This window comes from Salmo salar, chromosome 03 (assembly GCF_965601325.2).
Source record: "Salmo salar chromosome 03, fSalSal1, whole genome shotgun sequence".
Classification (NCBI taxonomy): domain Eukaryota; kingdom Metazoa; phylum Chordata; class Actinopteri; order Salmoniformes; family Salmonidae; genus Salmo; species Salmo salar.
The window spans coordinates 16,442,496-16,461,834 of record NC_138293.1 but is presented as its reverse complement, the minus strand read 5'-3'; the positions used below and the strand labels follow the sequence as shown (position 1 = coordinate 16,461,834).

The window sequence follows — 19,339 nt, the reverse complement described above, 5'->3', positions numbered from 1 at the left end:
TTCTCTACAGCTGGCCATGCTTTCCTCCTGGCTACCCCAACCCGGCCAACAGCTCCGCACCCTCCACAGCTAATTGCACGAGCCTCCCCAGCTTCTTCTTCACCCAAATCCAGATAGATGTTCTGAAAGAGCTGCAAAACCTGGACCCGTACAAATCAGCTGGGCTAGACAGACAATCTGGACCCTCTATTTCTAAAATGATCCACCGCCATTGTTGCAACCCCTATTACCACTACTCTGGGCGGTTCTGACCTAGAATACGTGGACAACTACAAATACCTAGGTGTCTTGCTAGACTGTAAACTCTCCTTCCAGACTCATATCAAGAATCGGCTTTCTATTTCGCAACAAAGCCTCCTTCACTCACGCCGCCAAACTTACCCTAGTAAAACTGACTATCCTACCGATCCTCGACTTTGACAATGTCATCTACAAAATACCTTCCAATACTCTACTCAGCAAACTGGATGCAGTCTATCACAGTGCCATCCGTTTTGTTACCAAAGCCCCCTATAACACCCACTACTGCGACCTGTATGCTCTAGTCGGCTGGCCCTCGCTACTTATTCGTCGCCAGACCTACTGCCTCCAGATCATCTATAATAATTTGATGCTAGGTAAAGCTTCACCTTATCTCAGCTCACTGGTCACGATAACAACACCCACCCGTAGCACGCGCTCCAGCAAGATATCTCACTGGTCATCCCCAAAGCCAACACCTCATTTGGCCACCTTTCCTTCCAGTTCTCTGCTGCCAGTGACTGGAACGAATTGCAAAAATCGCTGAAGCTGGAGACTTACATTTCCCTCACTAACTTTAAACATCAGCTATCTGAGCAGCTAACTGATCGCTGCAGCTGTACATAATCCATCTGTAAATAGCCCACCCAATCTACCTACCTCATCCCCATATTGTTTTTATTTACTTTGCTGCTCTTTTGCACACCGGTATCACTCCAGTGTTAATCTGCTAAATTGTAATTACTTTGCTACTATGGCCTTACCTCCTCATGCCATTTGCACACACTGTATAAAGACTTTCTTTTTTTTCTATTGTGTTATTGACTGTACTCTTGTTTATTCCATGTGTAACTCTGTGTTGTTGTTTCTGTCGCACTGCTTTGCTTTATCTTGGCCACGTCGCAGTTGTAAATGAGAACTTGTTCTCAACTAGCTTACCTTGTTAAATAAAAGTGGGGAAAAAAATGTCTTGGTAAATTGTGATATTTAACTAAGTTTAGAGTACTTTTATTTAGGAAAGAGTGGTCTAAACGCAGGCAGGCTAGGATTAACAGTTCTGGTCACCTAGTGATGAAGTTAGTCCCACTTCAGAAGCGGCATGACGACTTTACAGACGAGTAAAATGCCAATCATGTCTCCAGAGAAGGTTTCGTGATGACATAAAAAAAAAACGTAGTGTAGCCTACCCGAACAGAAAATAAACATGCCAAAGCCGAGGCGTTTCAAGGGACCACATACCATTATATGTGAAAAGGGAAATCAATACAGGCTTTACCAATGGCCTACTGTAATGTCATAGAGACAAAAACACCCCCACAAGAGGAGCCTACCCCGTGCTCGCAAGCCTGGCCGGAAGATACCTCTGCATCCCAGCGACATCAGTCCCATGAATAGCATTACATCAAATCAAATTTTAGTCACACGTTCCGAACACAACAGTTGTAGACCTTACAGTGAATTCCTTACTTATGAGCCCCTAATCAACAATGCAATTTTTTTTTTTAAATACAGAAAAGAATACGAAATAAAAGTAAAAAGTAATTACAGAGCAGCAGTAAAATAACAGCGAGACTATATACAGGGGGGTACCGGTACAGTGAGTCAATGGGCAGGGGCACCGGTTAGTTGAGGTTATATGTACATGTAGGTAGAGTTATTAAAGTGACTACGCATAGATGAAAACAGAGAATGGAAGCGGTGTAAAAAGAGGGGGGGGGGGGGGCAATGCAAATAGTCTGGGTAGCCATTTGATTAGATGTTCAGGAGTCTTATGGCTTTGGGGGTAGAAGCTGTTTAGAAGCCTGGATGGCAGGAAGCTTGGCCCCAGTGATGTACTGGGCTGTTCGCACTACCCTCTGTAGTGCCTTGCGGTCAGAGGCCAAGCAGTTGCCATACCAGGCAGTGATGCAACCAGTCAGGATGCTTTCGATGGTGCAGCTGTAGAACCTTTTGAGGATCTGAGGACCCAAGCCAAATCTTTTCAGTCTCCTGAGGGGGAATAGGTTTTGTCGTGCCCTCTTCATGATGGTCTTGACGTGCTTGGACCATGTTAGTTTGTTGGTGATGTGGACACCAAGGAACTTGAAGCTCTCAACCAGCTCCGTCGATGAGAATGGGGGCGTGCTCGGTCTTCTTTTTCCTGTAGTCCACAATCATCTCCTTTGTCTTGATCATGTTGAGGGAGAGGTTGTTGTCCTGGCACCACACGGCCAGGTCTCTGACCTCCTACCTATAGGCTGTCTCGTCGATGTCGGTGATCAGGTATACCGCTATTGAGTCATCGACAAACTTAATGATGGTGGTGGAGTTGTGCCTGGCCGTGCAGTCATGGGTGAACAGGGAGTACAGAAGTGGACAGAGCACGCACCAGAGAGGCCCCCGTGTTGAGGATCAGCGTGGCGGATGTGTTGTTACCTACCCTTACCACCTGGAGGCGGGCCCGTCAGGGAGTCCAGGATCCAGTTGCAGAGGGACGTGTTAAGTCCCAGAGTCCTTAGCTTAGTGATGAGCTTAGTGGGCACTATGGTGTTGAACGCTGAGCTGTAGTCAATGAATAGCATTCTCACGTAGGTGTTCCTTTTGTCCAGGTGGGAAAGGGCAGTGTGGAGTGCAATAGAGATTGCATTATCTGTGGATCTGTTGGGGCGGTATGCCAAACGGAAGGCGAGGGAGAGCTTTGTATGTGTCTGTGTGTGGAGTTAAGGTGGAGTTTTTTTCCCCTCTGGTTGCACATTTAACATCCTGATAGAAATTTGGAAAAAACGGATTTCAGTTTCCCGGCATTAAAGTCCCCAGCTACTAGGAGTGCCGCCTCTGGATGAGCGTTTTCCTGTTTGCTTATGGCAGAATTCAGCTCATTCAATGCTGTCTTATTGCCAGGCTCAGTCTGTGGTGGTATGTAAACAGCTACAAAAAAAATACTGATATTTCCCGTTGGTAGTTTAATCTTCTGCGTAGGTCATTGATTTTATTCTCCAAAGACTGCACGTTTGCGAGCAGAATGGAAGGAAGTGGGCGGTTTATTCGATCGCCTATGAATTCTCAGAAGGCAGACTGCCCTCTGGTCCCTTTTTCTCAGCCTCCTCTTCACGCAAATCACCGGGATCTGGGCCTATTCCAGAGAAAGCAGTAGATCATTCATTGGGCTCCCGAGTGGCGCAGAGGTCTAAGGCACTGCATCTCAGTGCTAGAGATGACACTACAGACACCCTAGTTCAAATCCAGGCTGTATCACAACCGGCCGTGATTGGGAGTCCCATAGGGCGGCGCACAATTGGCCCAGCGCCGTCCGGGTTTGGCCGGTGTAGGCTGTCATTGTAAATAAGAATTTGCTGTATGCATGTGTAGCGCAAAATTTTACGTGGCGTCATTACGTCATGTACAGTGAGGGAAAAGAGTATTTGATCCCCTGCTGATTTTGTACGTTTGCCCACTGACAAAGAAATGATCAGTCTATAATTTTAATGGTAGGTTTATTTGAACAGTGAGAGACAGAATAACAACAACAAAAAATCCAGAAAAACACATGTCAAAAATGATTTGCATTTTGATGAGGGAAATAAGTATTTGATCCCTCTGCAAAACATGACTTAGTACTTGGTGGCAAAACCCTGGTTGGCAATCACAGAGGTCAGACGTTTCTTGTAGTTGGCCACCAGGTTTGCACACATCTCAGGAGGGATTTTGTCCCACTCCTCTTCGCAGATCTTCTCCAAGTCATTAAGGTTTCGAGGCTGATGTTTGGCAACTCGAACCTTCAACTCCCTCCACAGATTTTCTATAGGATTAAGGTCTGGAGACTGGCTAGGCCACTCCAGGACCTTAATGACCTTGAGCCACTCCTTTGTTGCCTTGGCTGTGTGTTTTGGGTCATTGTCATGCTGGAATACCCATCCACGACCCATTTTCAATGCCCTGGCTGAGGGAAGGAGGTTCTCACCCAAGATTTGACGGTACATGGCCCCGTCCATCGTCCCTTTTTGATGCGGTGAAGTTGTCCTGTCCCCTTAGCAGAAAAACACCCCCAAAGCATAATGTTTCCACCCACAAAGCATAATGTTTCCACCTCCATGTTTGACGGCGGGGATGGTGTTCTTGGGGTCATAGGCAGCATTCCTCCTCCAAACACGGCGAGTTGAGTTGATGCCAAAGAGCTCCATTTTGGTCTCATCTGACCACAACACTTTCACTCAGTTGTCCTTTGAATCATTCAGATGTTCATTGGCAAACTTCAGACGGGCATGTATATGTGCTTTCTTGAGCAGGGGGACCTTGCGGGCGCTGCAGGATTTGGTAGTGTTACCAATTGTTTTCTTGGTGACTATGGTCCCAGCTGCCTTGAGATCATTGACAAGATCCTCCCGTGTAGTTCTGGGCTGATTCCTCACCGTTCTCATGATCATTGCAACTCCACGAAGTGATATCTTGCATGGAGCCCCAGGCCGAGGGACATTGACAGTTCTTTTGTGTTTCTTCCATTTGCGAATAATCGCACCAACTGTTGTCACCTTCTCACCAAGCTGCTTGGCGATGGTCTTGTAGCCCATTCCAGCGTTGTGTAGGTATACAATCTTGTCCTTGACATCCTTGGAGAGCTCTTTGGTCTTGGCCATGGCGGAGAGTTAGGAATCTGATTGATTGCTTCTGTGGACAGGTGTCTTTTATACAGGTAACAAGCTGAGATTAGGAGCACTGCCTTTAAGAGTGTGCTCCTAATCTCAGCTCATTACCTGTATAAAAGACACCTGGGAGCCAGAAATCTTTCTGATTGAGAGGGGGTCAAATACTTACTTCCCTCATTAAAACGCAAATCAATTTATAACATTTTTGACATGCGTTTTTCTGGATTTTTTTGTTGTTATTCTGTCTCTCATTGTTCAAATAAACCTACCATTAAAAATTATAGACTGATCATTTCTTTGTCAGGGGGCAAACGTACAAAATCAGCAGGGGATCAAATACTTTTCCCCCCCTCGCTGTACCTACGTTATATAGGTACGCACATCAGCTTTGACAATGGTTTTGCACATCGTCGTTAAACTAGACATCGCTAATATCGGCCGATTCCGATATGTTCACTGATAAATCGTGCATCCATTTACATAATTTAGCAGACGCTCTTATCCAGAGCCACTTACAAATTGGTGCATTCACCTTATGATATCCATTGGAACAACCACTTTACAAAAATCTTTTTTTTGGGGGGGGGGGGGGGGGGGGGGGTTTAGGAGGTTTATCCTATCCCAGGTATTCCTTAAAGAGGTGGGGTTTCAGGTATCTCCGGAAGGTGGTGATTGACTCCACTGTCCTGGCGTCGTGAGGGAGATTGTTCCACCATTGGGGTGCCAGAGCAGCGAACAGTTTTGACTGGGCTGAGCGGGAACTGTGCTTCCTCAGAGGTAGGGAGGCGAGCAGGCCAGAGGTGGATGAACGCAGTGCCCTTCTTTGGTTGTAGGGACTGATCAGAGCCTGAAGGTACGGAGGTGCCGTTCCCCTCACAGCTCCGTAGGCAAGCACCATGGTCTTGTAGCAGATGCGAGCTTCAACTGGAAGCCAGTGGAGTGTGCGGAGGAGCGGGGTGACGTGAGAGAACTTGGGAAGGTTGAACACCAGACGGGCTGCGGCGTTCTGGATGAGTTGTAGGGGTTTAATGGCACAGGCATGGAGCCCCGCCAGCAGCGAGTTGTAGTAATCCAGACGGGAGATGACAAGTGCCTGGATTAGGACCTGCGCCGCTTCCTGTGTAAGGCAGGGTTGTACTCTGCGAATGTTGTAGAGCATGAACCTACAGGATTGAGTCACCGCCTTGATGTTAGCGGAGAATGACAGGGTGTTGTCCAGGGTCACGCCAAGGCTCTTAGCACTCTGGGAGGAGGACACAATGGAGTTGTCAACCGTGATGGCGAGATCATGGAACGGGCAGTCCTTCCCCGGGAGGAAGAAATCCCTAATTGCAATGATTGAATGACATGCATGTGTACATTTATTTTGCAATGCAAGGGAGAGAGGGGAGGGGCAGGCAGAACCATGCGCATATGTCTTGGTAATTTGCATGTCATAATGTCTTAATTGGCTTGCATGCCTCGCAAATTCCAACAAGTAGTCTAAAGTTTGCCTCATGCTCTAGTTTTATGAAAACTTTCCCCAGGTCTTCATAGCCTATCATCTAGTTAGGCTATAACACAGAAAATAATGGTTTTGTGATAACGGCACTGTGATTTTAATTATGTGGGGGGGGACAAAGTTTTTCGGTCAGGGATTTTTCTTAACGATAAGGATCCCAACTTTGTTTAAACATTTTAACGTTTAAAAATTCATACCCCTAGCTCAAACCACACAGTTACACATGCCCACAGTTACACGCCACACAAGTCTTCCTCATAAAGAGAATATTCTGTGCTAATTGGGATTACATAATACCTTGAAGTCCTCAGTCTTTTTTAACACTGCGAGTACGCCCTACAGTGAGAGGAGAGAGAATGTGTGTTTATCTGTGTATTTCTTGAACATTATAGGCCCATTTCATGGAAATTAAAATTATAGCCAAGATTGTCATCGTATCGAAATCAGATCATTCTGTAAGATCAAGTCCATGGAGTGAGATGCCTTCAATGACAACGTCAGGGCGGAAATAGCAGTTCATTCTTTATAATTTACTTACAGACACAAGTCTACTGAATTTATTGCATTTTTACTGTGAACATTGCTTCTGCATCTCTTCCCTCTCTGAAAAATCTTAGACAGAGCTGCTGGTCCTAGACTAATCAAAAGCACTCTCCCATGATAGCTTCCACCCCGACATACACTTTAACAGGACGTCACAACACATCTGGTCTGCTATGGTGTGCATGTGTGTTACGCAAGGTGTGTGTGGTAGACTAATGTAGGCTAACATATGGAAAGATTATTAATGGGTTATTATTATCATCATCATCATCATCCCAACTATGAGACGTCTATATGTTGGTCCCCATCTCATTCACTCTCCAGACAAACGCCCTCCTCTGTCATCTCCTCATTTTCTAACAGTAGGGAGCAGATAGAACCAGCTGCTGCCCTAAACCAGCTGCTGCCCTAAACCAGCTGCTGCCCTAAACCAGGTGCATCATCCATTGTCTACTACTGACTGGTGGCAAGGTGTGTGTGTGTGTGTGTGTGCGTGCGTGCATGTGTGTACGTCCACCCTCAATAAAAATTGCAGTCCAGCCACGAGTCTCCACTGTCATCTTCTCTTTAGATCTAAATATTCATGACTATAAACACTTTCATGACACAGCCAGGGTTAAAGAGATGGACATTAGGATGAATACGGTACTGCTGGATTATGTGTCCTGTTATTCTCAAATCACACAGTGCTAAGTGATAACGTCAACACGGTCATATGGTGTCACTGTCAAAGGCACCTGTATTTGGGGAGTTTCTCCAAATCTTCTCTGCAGATCCTCTCAAGCTCTGTCAGGTTGGATGGGGGGCGTTGCTACACAGCTATTTTCAGGTCTCTCCAGAGATGTTAGACCGGGTTCAAGTCCGGGCTCTGACTGGGCCACTCGAGGACATTCAGAGACTTGTCCCGAAGCCACTCAGCGTTGTCTTGGCTGTGTGCTTAGGGTCATTGTCCTGTTGGAAGGTGAACCTTAGCCCCAGTCTGTGGTCCTGAGCAGGTTTTCATCAAGGATCTCTCTGTACTTTGCTCCTTTCATCTGTCCCTCAATCCTGACTAGTCTCCCAGTCCCTGCTGCTGAAAAACATCCCCACAGCATGATGCTGCTACTTCCATGCTTCACCGTAAGGATGGTGCCAGGTATCCTCCAGACTGAACATTTTTGCATGACAGCCAATTGTCACATCTTGGTTTCACCAGACCAGAGAACCTTGTTTCTCATGGTCTGAGTCTTTAGGTGCCTTTTGGCAAACTCCAAGCGGGCTGTCATTACTGATGTCTGGCCACTCTACCATAAAGGCCTGATTGGTGCTGCAGAGATGATTGTCCTTCTGGAAGTTTCCTCCATCTCCATAGAGGAAGAAACAGTTCTCTAAAGACACAGGAGACAATAATACAAGAAACAACACTTCTGTAGCTTGTCAACTATGTGTCTGTCTATCCCTGTTCTCTCCTCTCTGCACAGGCCATACAAACGCTTCACACCGCGTGGCCGCTGCCACTCTAACCTGGTGGTCCCAGCGCGCACGACCCACGTGGAGTTCCAGGTCTCCGGCAGCCTCTGGAACTGCCGGTCTGCAGCCAACAAGGCTGAGTTCATCTCAGCCTATGCTACCCTCCAGTCCCTAGACTTCCTGGCGCTGACGGAAACATGGATTACCACAGATAACACTGCTACTCCTACTGCTCTCTCTTCGTCTGCCGACGTGTTCTCGCATACCCCTAGAGCATCGAGCCAGCGGGGTGGTGGCACTGGAATCCTCATCTCTCCCAAGTGAACATTCTCTCTTTCTCCCCTGACCCATCTGTCTATCTCCTCATTTGAATTCCATGCTGTCACAGTTACCAGCCCTTTCAAGCTTAACATCCTTATCATTTATCGCCCTCCAGGTCCCCTTGGAGAGTTCATCAATGAGCTTGACGCCTTGATAAGTTCCTTTCCTGAGGATGGCTCACCTCTCACAGTTCTGGGTGACTTTAACCTCCCCACGTCTACCTTTGACTCATTCCTCTCTGCCTCCTTCTTTCCACTCCTCTCCTCTTTTGACCTCACCCTCTCACCTTCCCCCCCTACTCACAAGGCAGGCAATACGCTTGACCTCATCTTTACTAGATGCTGTTCTTCCACTAATCTCATTGCAACTCCCCTCCAAATCTCCGACCACTACCTTGTATCCTTTTCCCTCTTGCTCTCATCCAACACTTCTCACTCTGCCCCTACTCGGATGGTATTGCACCGTCCCAACCTTCGCTCTCTCTCTCCCGCTACTCTCTCCTCTTCCATCCTATCATCTCTTCCCTCTGCTCAAACCTTCTCCAACCTATCTCCTGATTCTGCCTCCTCAACCCTCCTCTCCTCCCTTTCTGCATCCTTTGATTTTCTCTGTCCCCTATCCTCCAGGCCGGCTCGGTCCTCCCCTCCTGCTCCGTGGCTCGACGACTCACTACGAGCTCACAGAACAAGGCTCCGGGCAGCCGAGCGGAAATGGAGGAAAACTCGCCTCCCTGCGGACCTGGCATCCTTTCACTCACTCCTCTCTACATTCTCCTCTTCTGTCTCTGCTGCTAAAGCCACTTTCTACCACTCTAAATTCCAAGCATCTGCCTCTAACCCTAGGAAGCTCTTTGCTACCTTCTCCTCCCTCCTGAATCCTCCTCCCCCTCCCCCCCCCCCCTCCTCCCTCTCTGCGGATGACTTCGTCAACCATTTTGAAAAGAAGGTTGACGATATCCGATCCTCGTTTGCTAAGTCAAACGACACCGCTGGTCCTGCTCACACTGCCCTACCCTGTGCTTTGACCTCTTTCTCCCCTCTCTCTCCAGATGAAATCTCGCGTCTTGTGACGGCCGGCCGCCCAACAACCTGCCCACTTGACCCTATCCCCTCCTCTCTTCTCCAGACCATTTCCGGAGACCTTCTCCCCTTCCTCACCTCGCTCATCAACTCATCCTTGACTGCTGGCTACGTCCCTTCCGTCTTCAAGAGAGCGAGAGTTGCACCCCTTCTGAAAAAACCTACACTCGATCCCTCCGATGTCAACAACTACAGACCAGTATCCCTTCTTTCTTTTCTCTCCAAAACTCTTGAACGTGCCGTCCTTGGCCAGCTCTCCTGCTATCTCTCTCAGAATGACCTTCTTGATCCTAATCAGTCAGGTTTCAAGACTGGGCATTCAACTGAGACTGCTCTTCTCTGTGTCACGGAGGCTCTCCGCACTACTAAAGCTAACTCTCTCTCCTCTGCTCTCATCCTTCTAGACCTATCTGCTGCCTTTGATACTGTGAACCATCAGATCCTCCTCTCCACCCTCTCCGAGTTGGGCATCTCCGGCGCGGCCCACGCTTGGATTGCGTCCTACCTGACAGGTCGCTCCTACCAGGTGGCGTGGCGAGAATCTGTCTCCGCACCATGCGCTCTCACCACTGGTGTCCCCCAGGGCTCTGTTCTAGGCCCTCTCCTATACACCAAGTCACTTGGCTCTGTCATATCCTCACATGGTCTCTCCTATCATTGCTATGCAGACGACACACAATTAATCTTCTCCTTTCCCCCTTCTGATAACCAGGCGGCGAATCGCATCTCTGCATGTCTGTCAGACATATCAGTGTGGATGACGGATCACCAGCTCAAGCTGAACCTCGGCAAGACGGAGCTGCTCTTCCTCCCGGGGAAGGACTGCCCGTTCCATGATCTCGCCATCACGGTTGACAACTCCCTTGTGTCCTCCTCCCAGAGTGCTAAGAACCTTGGCGTGATCCTGGACAACACCCTGTCGTTCTCCACTAACATCAAGGCGGTGACCCGATCCTGTAGGTTCATGCTCTACAACATTCGCAGAGTACGACCCTGCCTCACACAGGAAGCGGCGCAGGTCCTAATCCAGGCATTTGTCATCTCCCGTCTGGATTACTGCAACTCGCTGTTGGCTGGGCTCCCTGCCTGTGCCATTAAACCCCTACAACTCATCCAGAACGCCGCAGCCCGTCTGGTGTTCAACCTTCCCAAGTTCTCTCACGTCACCCCGCTCCTCCGCTCTCTCCACTGGCTTCCAGTTGAAGCTCGCATCCGCTACAAGACCATGGTGATTGCCTACGGAGCTGTGAAGGGAACGGCACCTCCATACCTTCAGGCTCTGATCAGGCCCTACACCCAAACAAGGGCACTGCGTTCATCCACCACTGGCCTGCTGGCCCCCCTACCTCTGAGGAAGCACAGTTCCCGCTCAGCCCAGTCAAAACTGTTCGCTGCTCTGGCACCCCAATGGTGGAACAAGCTCCCTCACGACGCCAGGACAGCGGAGTCAATCACCACCTTCCGGAGACACCTGAAACCCCACCTCTTTAAGGAATACCTAGGATAGGATAAAGTAATCCTTCTAACCCCCCCCCCCCTTAAAAGATTTAGATGCACTATTGTAAAGTGGTTGTTCCACTGGATATCATAAGGTGAATGCACCATTTTGTAAGTCGCTCTGGATAAGAGCGTCTGCTAAATGACTTAAATGTAATGTAATGTAAATGTAAGATGGAGGTCTATCAAAGTGACCATCAGGTTCTTGGTCTCCTCCCTGACCAAGGCCCTTCTCCCCCAATTGTTCAGTTTGGCAAGGCGGCCAGCTCTAGGAAGAGTCTTCGTGGTTCCAAACATCTTTCATTTAAGAATTATGGAGGTCACTGTGTTCTTGGGGACCTTCAATGCTGCAGACATTTTTTGTACTCTTCCCCAGATCTGTGCATCGACACAATCCTGTCTTGGAGCTCTACGGACAATTCCTTCAACCTCATGGCTTGGTTTTTGCTCTGACATGCACTGTCAACTGTGGGACATCATATAGAGAGGTGTGTGCCTTTCCAAATCATGGCCCTCTACTCTTTTCTATTTTTACCAATGACCTGCCACTGGCATTAAACAAAGCATGTGTGTGCATGTATGCTGATGTTTCAACCATATACGCATCAGCAACCACAGCTAATGAAGTCACTGAAACCCTTAACAAAGAGTTGCAGTCTGTTTTGGAATGGGTGGCCAGTAGTAAACTGGTTCTGAACATCTCTAAAACTAAGAGCATTGTATTTGGTACAAATTAGAGGTCGACCGATTATGATTTTTCAACGCCGAAACCGATTATTGGAGGGCCCAAAAAATTCCGATAAATAAAAAACATTGTTTCTTTTTATTTATTTTAAAAAATAACATAAAAGTAAAATAAAAAATTATAAAAAAATTTAAAAAGTCGGCCGATTTTAATCGTTATTTGTAATAATGACAATTACAACAATACTGAATGAACACTTATTTCAACTTAATAATATAATACATCAATAAAATCTATTTAGCCTCAAATAATGAAACATGTTCAATTTGGTTTAAATAATGCAAACACAAAGTGTTGGAGAAGAAAGTAAAAGTGCAATATCTGCCATGTAAGAAAGCTAACGTTCAAGTACCTTGCTCAGAACATGAGAACATATGAAAACTGGTGGTTCCTTTTAACATGAGTCTTCAATATTCCCAGGTAAGAAGTTTTAGGTTGTAGTTATTATAGGACTATTTCTCTCTATACGATTTGTATTTCATATACCTTTGACTATTGGATGTTCTTATAGGCACTTTAGTATTGCCAGTGTAACCGTATAGCTTCCGTCCCTCTCCTCACTCCTACCTGGGCTCAAACCTTGAACACATCGACAACAGCCACCCTCGAAGCAGCGTTACCCATGCAGAGCAAGGGGAACAACTACTCCAAGTCTCAGAGCGAGTGACATTTGAAACGCTATTAGCACGCACCCTGCTAACTAGCTAGCCATTTCACATGGGTTACACCAGCCTAATCTTGGGAGTTGATAGGCTTGAAGTCATAAACAGCGCAATGCTTGAAGCATTGCGAAGAGCTGCTGGCAAAACGCACGAAAGTGTTTGTTTGAATGAATGCTTATGAGCCTGCTGGTGCCTACCACCGCTCAGTCAGACTGCTCTATCAAATCATAGACTTAATTATAATAAACACACAGAAATACGAGCCTTAGGTCATTAATATGGTCGAATCCGGAAACTATCATCTCGAAAACAAAACGTTTATTCTTTAAGAGAAATACAGAACCGTTCCGTATTTTATCTAACGGGAAGCATCCCTAAGTCTAACAGGAATATTTACATTGCACAACCTTCAATGTTATGTCATAATTACATAAAATTCAGGCAAATTAGTTCGCAACGAGCCAGGCGGCCCAAACTGTTGCATATACCCTGACTCTGCGTGCAATGAACGCAAGGGAAATGACACAATTTTACCTGATTAATATTGCCTGCTACCCTGGATTTCTTTTAGCTAAATATGCAGGTTTAAAAATATATACTTGTGTATTGATTTTAAGAAAAGACATTGATCTTTATGGTTAGGTACACATTGGAGCAATGACAGTCCTTTTTCGTGAATGCACACCGCATCGATTATATGCAACGCAGGACAGGCTAGATAAACTAGTAATATCGTCAACCATGTGTAATTAACTAGTGATTATGATTAATTGATTGGTTTTATAAGATAAGTTTAATGCTAGCTAGCAAACTTACCTTGGCTTCTTACTGCATTTGCGTAACAGGCAGGCTCCTCGTGGAGTGCAATATAAAGCAGGTGGTTAGAGCGTTGGACTAGTTAGCCGTAAGGTTGCAAGATTGAATCCCTGAGCTGACAAGGTAAAAATCTGTCGTTCTGCCCCTGAACAAGGCAGTTAACCCACCGTTCCTAGGCCGTCATTGAAAATAAGAATGTGTTCTTAACTGACTTGCCTAGTTAAAAAAAGGTGTACATTTTTTTTTATTCTATTATAATATTAAATTAAAAAATACATCTGCAAATCGGTGTCCAAAAATACCGATTACCGATTGTTATGAAAACGTGAAAATCGGCCCTAATTTAAAAAAAATGCAAAAAAATAAAATAAACTAAAAAAATAAATATATATATTTTTTTAAATACAAAAAAAAAAAATTGGCCATTCCGATTAATCGGTCGACCTCTTGTACAAATCATTCCTTAAGTGCTAGACCTCAGCTGAATCTGGTAATGAATGGTGTGGCTAATGAACAAGTTGAGGAGACTAAATTACTTACTGGGAACCCTTTTGTTCTGAAACGTTTAGTAAGACAATGCAATCGTCCGCCTTGAATATTATTGAAGCTCTGGTTGAAAAAGGCCCTAAAGATTTATGTTATACAACGTTTGACATGTTTGAACGAACGTAAATATATATTTCTTGCACATTCGTGACGAGAAGTCCAGCGCGCCTCGTACATTATGAGTAGCCTTCGGAACGCACTAACAAGAAGGAACTATTGGGACATAAATTATTAACTTTTTCGAACAAAACTACATTTGTTGTGGATCTGGGATTCCTGGAAGTGCCTTCTGATGAAGATAATCAAAGGTAAGGGAATATTTACAATAGTATATTTGATTTTAGATGGTTCCAAGATGGCGCTAACATGTATCGCCTAGCCTATTTTTCTGAGCATACCACGTAGTTTATTGCAAAGTGTGATTTCCCAGTAAAGTTATTTTTAAATCTGGCAATGCGGTTGCATTCACGAGATGTTAATCTATAATTCTTTGAATGACAATATTACATTTTAACAATGTTTTCGAATAGTAATTTTGTAAATTGTAGCGCTGATCCACCGGAAGCATGAGGGAAAATATTTTCTGAAAGTCACGCGCCGATGTAAAATGCTGTTTTTATATATAAATATGAACTTTATCGAACAAAAAAATGCATGTATTGTGTAACATGACGTCCTAGGAGTGTCATCTGATGAAGATTGTCAAAGGCTAGTGCTGCATTTAGCTGTGTTTTGGGTATTTGTGATGCATGCTAGTTGCTTTGAAAATGGCAGTGTGATTTTTTTTGGCAGGGTACTCTCCTAACATAATCTAATGTTTTGCTTTTGCTGTAAAGCCTTTTTGAAATCGGACAACGTGGTTCGATTCAGGAGAGGTGCATCTATAAAATGGTGTAAAATAGTCATATGTTTGAGAAATTGAAGTTATAGCATTTATGAGGTATTTGTATTTCGCGCAACACGATTCCACTGGCTGTTGACTAGGGTGGGACGCAAGCGTTCCACGTTCCCAGACAGGTTAACTAACTAATCAAATCTGACAGGACCTTTATGCTAAATTTAAGCAGACACCTGAAAGATAAAATGTAAAATGTCTTGTAATAGGAGGGATAGTGGTCCATTGGGCTATTAACTAAACCCCATCTGTTAACTGAACATCTCTCCTTAATACATTCTCATAACTTTAGCTGTGAGAGACAGAAAATAAGAGTGTGGATAAGAGGGAGACGATCTGAGATTGAGAGAGCACGAAAGAGGGAATAAAATGCAAAAGAGAGATGACAAGACAAATGAATGAAGTAAAAAAGAGAATAGATGCTACAGGGAAGTGAGTTGGATAGCATGAGAATGAGATGAAGGGGAAATATCGTTGTGCACCGATATGGTGGCAAAGACAGAGAAGAGGGTGGATGGGAGGAAAGAACAAGAAAGTAAGTTGTGGTATGATAGATTGGCTGAGAGGAAGGCAGGTGATGAAAACAAAGAGCGCTGCGGGGTTTGGGGCAGGGAGAGGGCTGCGGGGGTTGGGGCAGGGAGAGCGCTGCGGGGGTTGGGGCAGGGAGAGCGCTGCGGGGGTTGAAGTCAGTACATGAGGCAGACAGAATGAAAGAAGAAGAGAAAGACAGGAGAAACAAAGTCAATCTTGGTCTAACTTTCTTTTTTTAATGAGACATACTCATTTGTTTTAAAACACAACAGAGAAAGTCAGAGAGAATGAGAGATGGAAGAGAGAATGAGAGATGAAGGCACAGAAGAGAGAGAGCGCGCTGGTAAACAGACTGTCCTGAGGTACCTCTGGTCTCCCGTAGTGACTGGCTGGGCAGATCCAGCACACAGATAAATGACTCCATGTCACCATATCCCTCTTCCTCCTCTTCTCTCCCTCTATCCATCCGTCATTCTTGCCGCTCCTCTCCAACACCCTTTGACAAGGCATCAATCATCACAAAAAAATGTTTTCTTCGTATCCTTATTTTACCAGGTAAGTTGACTGAGAACACATTCTCATTTACAGCAATGACCTGGGGAATAGTTACAGGGGAGGGGGGGTGAATTAGCCAATTGGAAGCTGGGGATGATTAGGTGGCCATGATGGTATGAGGGCCCACTCAGGGCTCCAGACTAACATTTTCCCACTAGTGGCACTAAGTTTTTCAGTTTGTGGCACCAGCCCATGATTTGGTCGCACCCAAAAAATATATATAATCTGCTGTCACGCAATAGAAAATGTGAGTATCATTCTCAGTGCTTTATTAAAAAGTATAACGTACTGAGATGGTATTGAATAAATACTTTGTTTCATCCCCTTATGTTGTGATTCAAAGTATTTTAATGTGCAACCTAATCCAGTGATTGTAATGCATTGTGGGTAGATAATTATGCTATTGTTGTTATATTTTACTGTTAAAATAAGGCTCCAGAATTATATATTTTTGGTTAAATAGAGATGAATTTGACTACATCTTTATGTGATCTAATATCATAGGCTAATATATTTGGGGCTAATTCATCACCCGAGTTGGCCTAAGTGGAAACTCAAAACCCATTACCTAGATCACGAACTCCAAAGATAATAGCCACTGCTAGTAGCCATGTATTAACCTCTCTGGGCTAGGCGGGACGAATTCATCCCACCTACGCAACAGCCAGTGTAATCCAGTGGCGCGATTTTCAAATACCTTAAAAATCCTATTACTTAAATTTCTCAAACATATGACTATTTTACAGCTATTTAAAGACAAGACTCTCGTTAATCTAACCACACTGTCCGATTTCAAAAAGGCTTTACAATGAAAGCAAAACATTAGATTATGTCAGCAGAGTACCCAGCCAGAAATAATCAATCAGACACCCATTTTTCAAGCTAGCATATAATGTCACAAAAACCCAGAAGACAGCTAAATGTAGCACTAACCTTTGATGATCTTCATCAGATGACAATCCTAGGACATTGTTATACAATACATGCATGTTTTGTTCAATCAAGTTCATATTTATATCAAAAAACAGCTTTTTACATTAGCATGTGACGTTCAGAACTAGCAAACTTCCGGGGAATTTACTAACAATTTACTAAATTACTCACGATAAACGTTCACAAAAAGCATAACAATTATTTTAAGAATTATAGATACAGAACTCCTCTATGCACTCGATATGTCCGATTTTAAAATAGCTTTTTGGTGAAAGCACATTTTGCAATATTCTAAGTACATAGCCCAGCCATCACGGGCTAGCTATTTAGACACCCGGCAAGTTTAGCCTTCACCAAAATCTGATTTACTATAACAAAAATGTTATTACCTTTGTTGTCTTCGTCAGAATGCACTCCCAGGACTTCTACCTCAATAACAAATGTTGGTTTGGTCCCAAATAATCCATCGTTATATCCAAATAGCGGCGTTTTGTTCGTGCGTTCCAGAAACTATCCGAAATGGTAAATCAGGGTCGTGCGCATGGCGCAATTCGTGACAAAAAATGTCTAAATATTCCATTACCGTACTTCGAGGCATGTCAACCGCTGTTTAAAATCAATTTTTATGCAATTTATCTCGTAAAAAAACGATAATATTCCGACCGGGAATCTCCTTTTCGGCAAACAGAGGAAAAAACACAAAGACGGGGGCGGCCAGTGCACGCGCTTAAGCCCACAGTCCCTTGATCGGCCACTTGAGAAAGGCGATAATGTGTTCCAGCCTGGGGCTGGAATGACGACATTCAGGTTTTTCCCGGGCTCTGAGAGCCTATTGGAGCCGTGGGAAGTGTCACATTACCGCAGAGATCCTAAGTTTTTGAAAGAGATATCAAAGAAAGACAATAAATGGTCAGACAGGCCACTTCCTGTAAAGGAATCTCTCAGGTTTTGACCTGCCATTTGAGTTCTGTTATACTCACAGACACCATTCAAACAGTTTTAGAAACTTTAGGGTGTTTTCTATCCAAAGCCAATAATTATATGCATATTCTAGTTACTGGGCAGGAGTAGTAACCAGATTAAATCGGGTACGTTTTTTATCCAGCCGTGTCAATACTGCCCCCTACCCTCAACAGGTTAATGACCCTCTACAGACTAAGCCCTTACATTTGACACTACAGTAAAAATGGTTCACTTTTTTAACCTCTCTAGGCTAGGCGGGACGAATTCGTCCCACCTACGTAACAGCCACGGCTATCCTGTGGCACGATTTTCAAAACCTTAAAAATCCTATTACTTCAATTTCTCAAACATATGACTATTTTACAGCCATTTAAAGATAAGACTCTCGTTAATCTAACCACACTGTCCGATTTCAAAAAGGCTTTACAACGAAAGCAAAACATTAGATTATGTCAGCAGAGTACCAAGCCAGAAATAATCAGACACCCATTTTTCAAGCCAGCATATAATGTCACCAAAACCCAGAAGACAGCTAAATGCAGCACTCACCTTTGATGATCTTCATCAGATGACAACCCTAGGACATTATGTTATACAATACATGCATGTTTTGTTCAATCAAGTTCATATTTATATCAAAAACCAGCTTTTTACATTAGCATGTGACGTTCAGAACTAGCATACCCCCCGCAAACTTCCGGGGAATTCGCTAACATTTTACTAAATTACTCACGATAAACGTTCACAAAAAGCATAACAATTATTTTAAGAATTATAGATACAGACCTCCTCTATGCACTCGATATGTCCGATTTTAAAATAGCTTTTTGGTGAAAGCACATTTTGCAATATTCTAAGTACATAGCCCAGGCATCACGGGCTCGCTATTTAGACACCCGGCAAGTTTAGCACTCACCATAATCATATTTACTATTATAAAAATGTCATTACCTTTTGTTGTCTTCGTCAGAATACACACCCAGGACAGCTACTTCAATAACAAATGTTGGTTTGGTCCAAAATAATCCATCGTTATATCCGAATAGCGGCGTTTTGTTCGTGCGTTCCAGACACTATCTGAAATAGTAAAGAAGTGTCACGCGCTTGGCGCAATTCGTGACAATAAAATTCTAAGTATTCCATTACAGTACTTCGAAGCATGTCAACCGCTGTTTAAAATCAATTTTTACGACATTTTTCTCGTAGAAAAGCGATAATATTCCGACAGGGAATCTCCTTTTCGGCAAACAGAGGAAAAAATCCCAAAGGCGGGGGCGGTCGGGGTCACGGGCATAAGCTAGTGTCTCTTGATGGGCCACTTGAGAAAGGCGATAATGTGTTTCAGCCTGGGGCTGGAATGACGACATTCTGTTTTTTCCCGGGCTCTGAGCGCCTATGGACGACGTGGGAAGTGTCACGTTAGAGCAGAGATCCTTAGTAA

At 44.6% G+C, this 19,339-nt stretch overlaps 1 protein-coding gene across 2 annotated transcripts in view; it reads right to left on the bottom strand.

Moving 5' to 3' along the window:
• The window catches only part of LOC106599042 (SPRY domain-containing SOCS box protein 4), a 135,922-nt gene that overhangs the window by 109,001 nt on the left and 7,582 nt on the right, over positions 1–19,339 (bottom strand). Inside the window, exon 2 of one of the 2 annotated variants that reach the window (XM_014190097.3) lies at positions 15,814–15,943. The exons of the other annotated variant lie outside the window; for it this stretch is intronic. The gene's annotated coding sequence lies outside the window, so the exon portion shown is untranslated. The remainder of the gene's footprint in view (positions 1–15,813; positions 15,944–19,339) is intronic. 2 annotated transcript variants of the gene reach the window in all.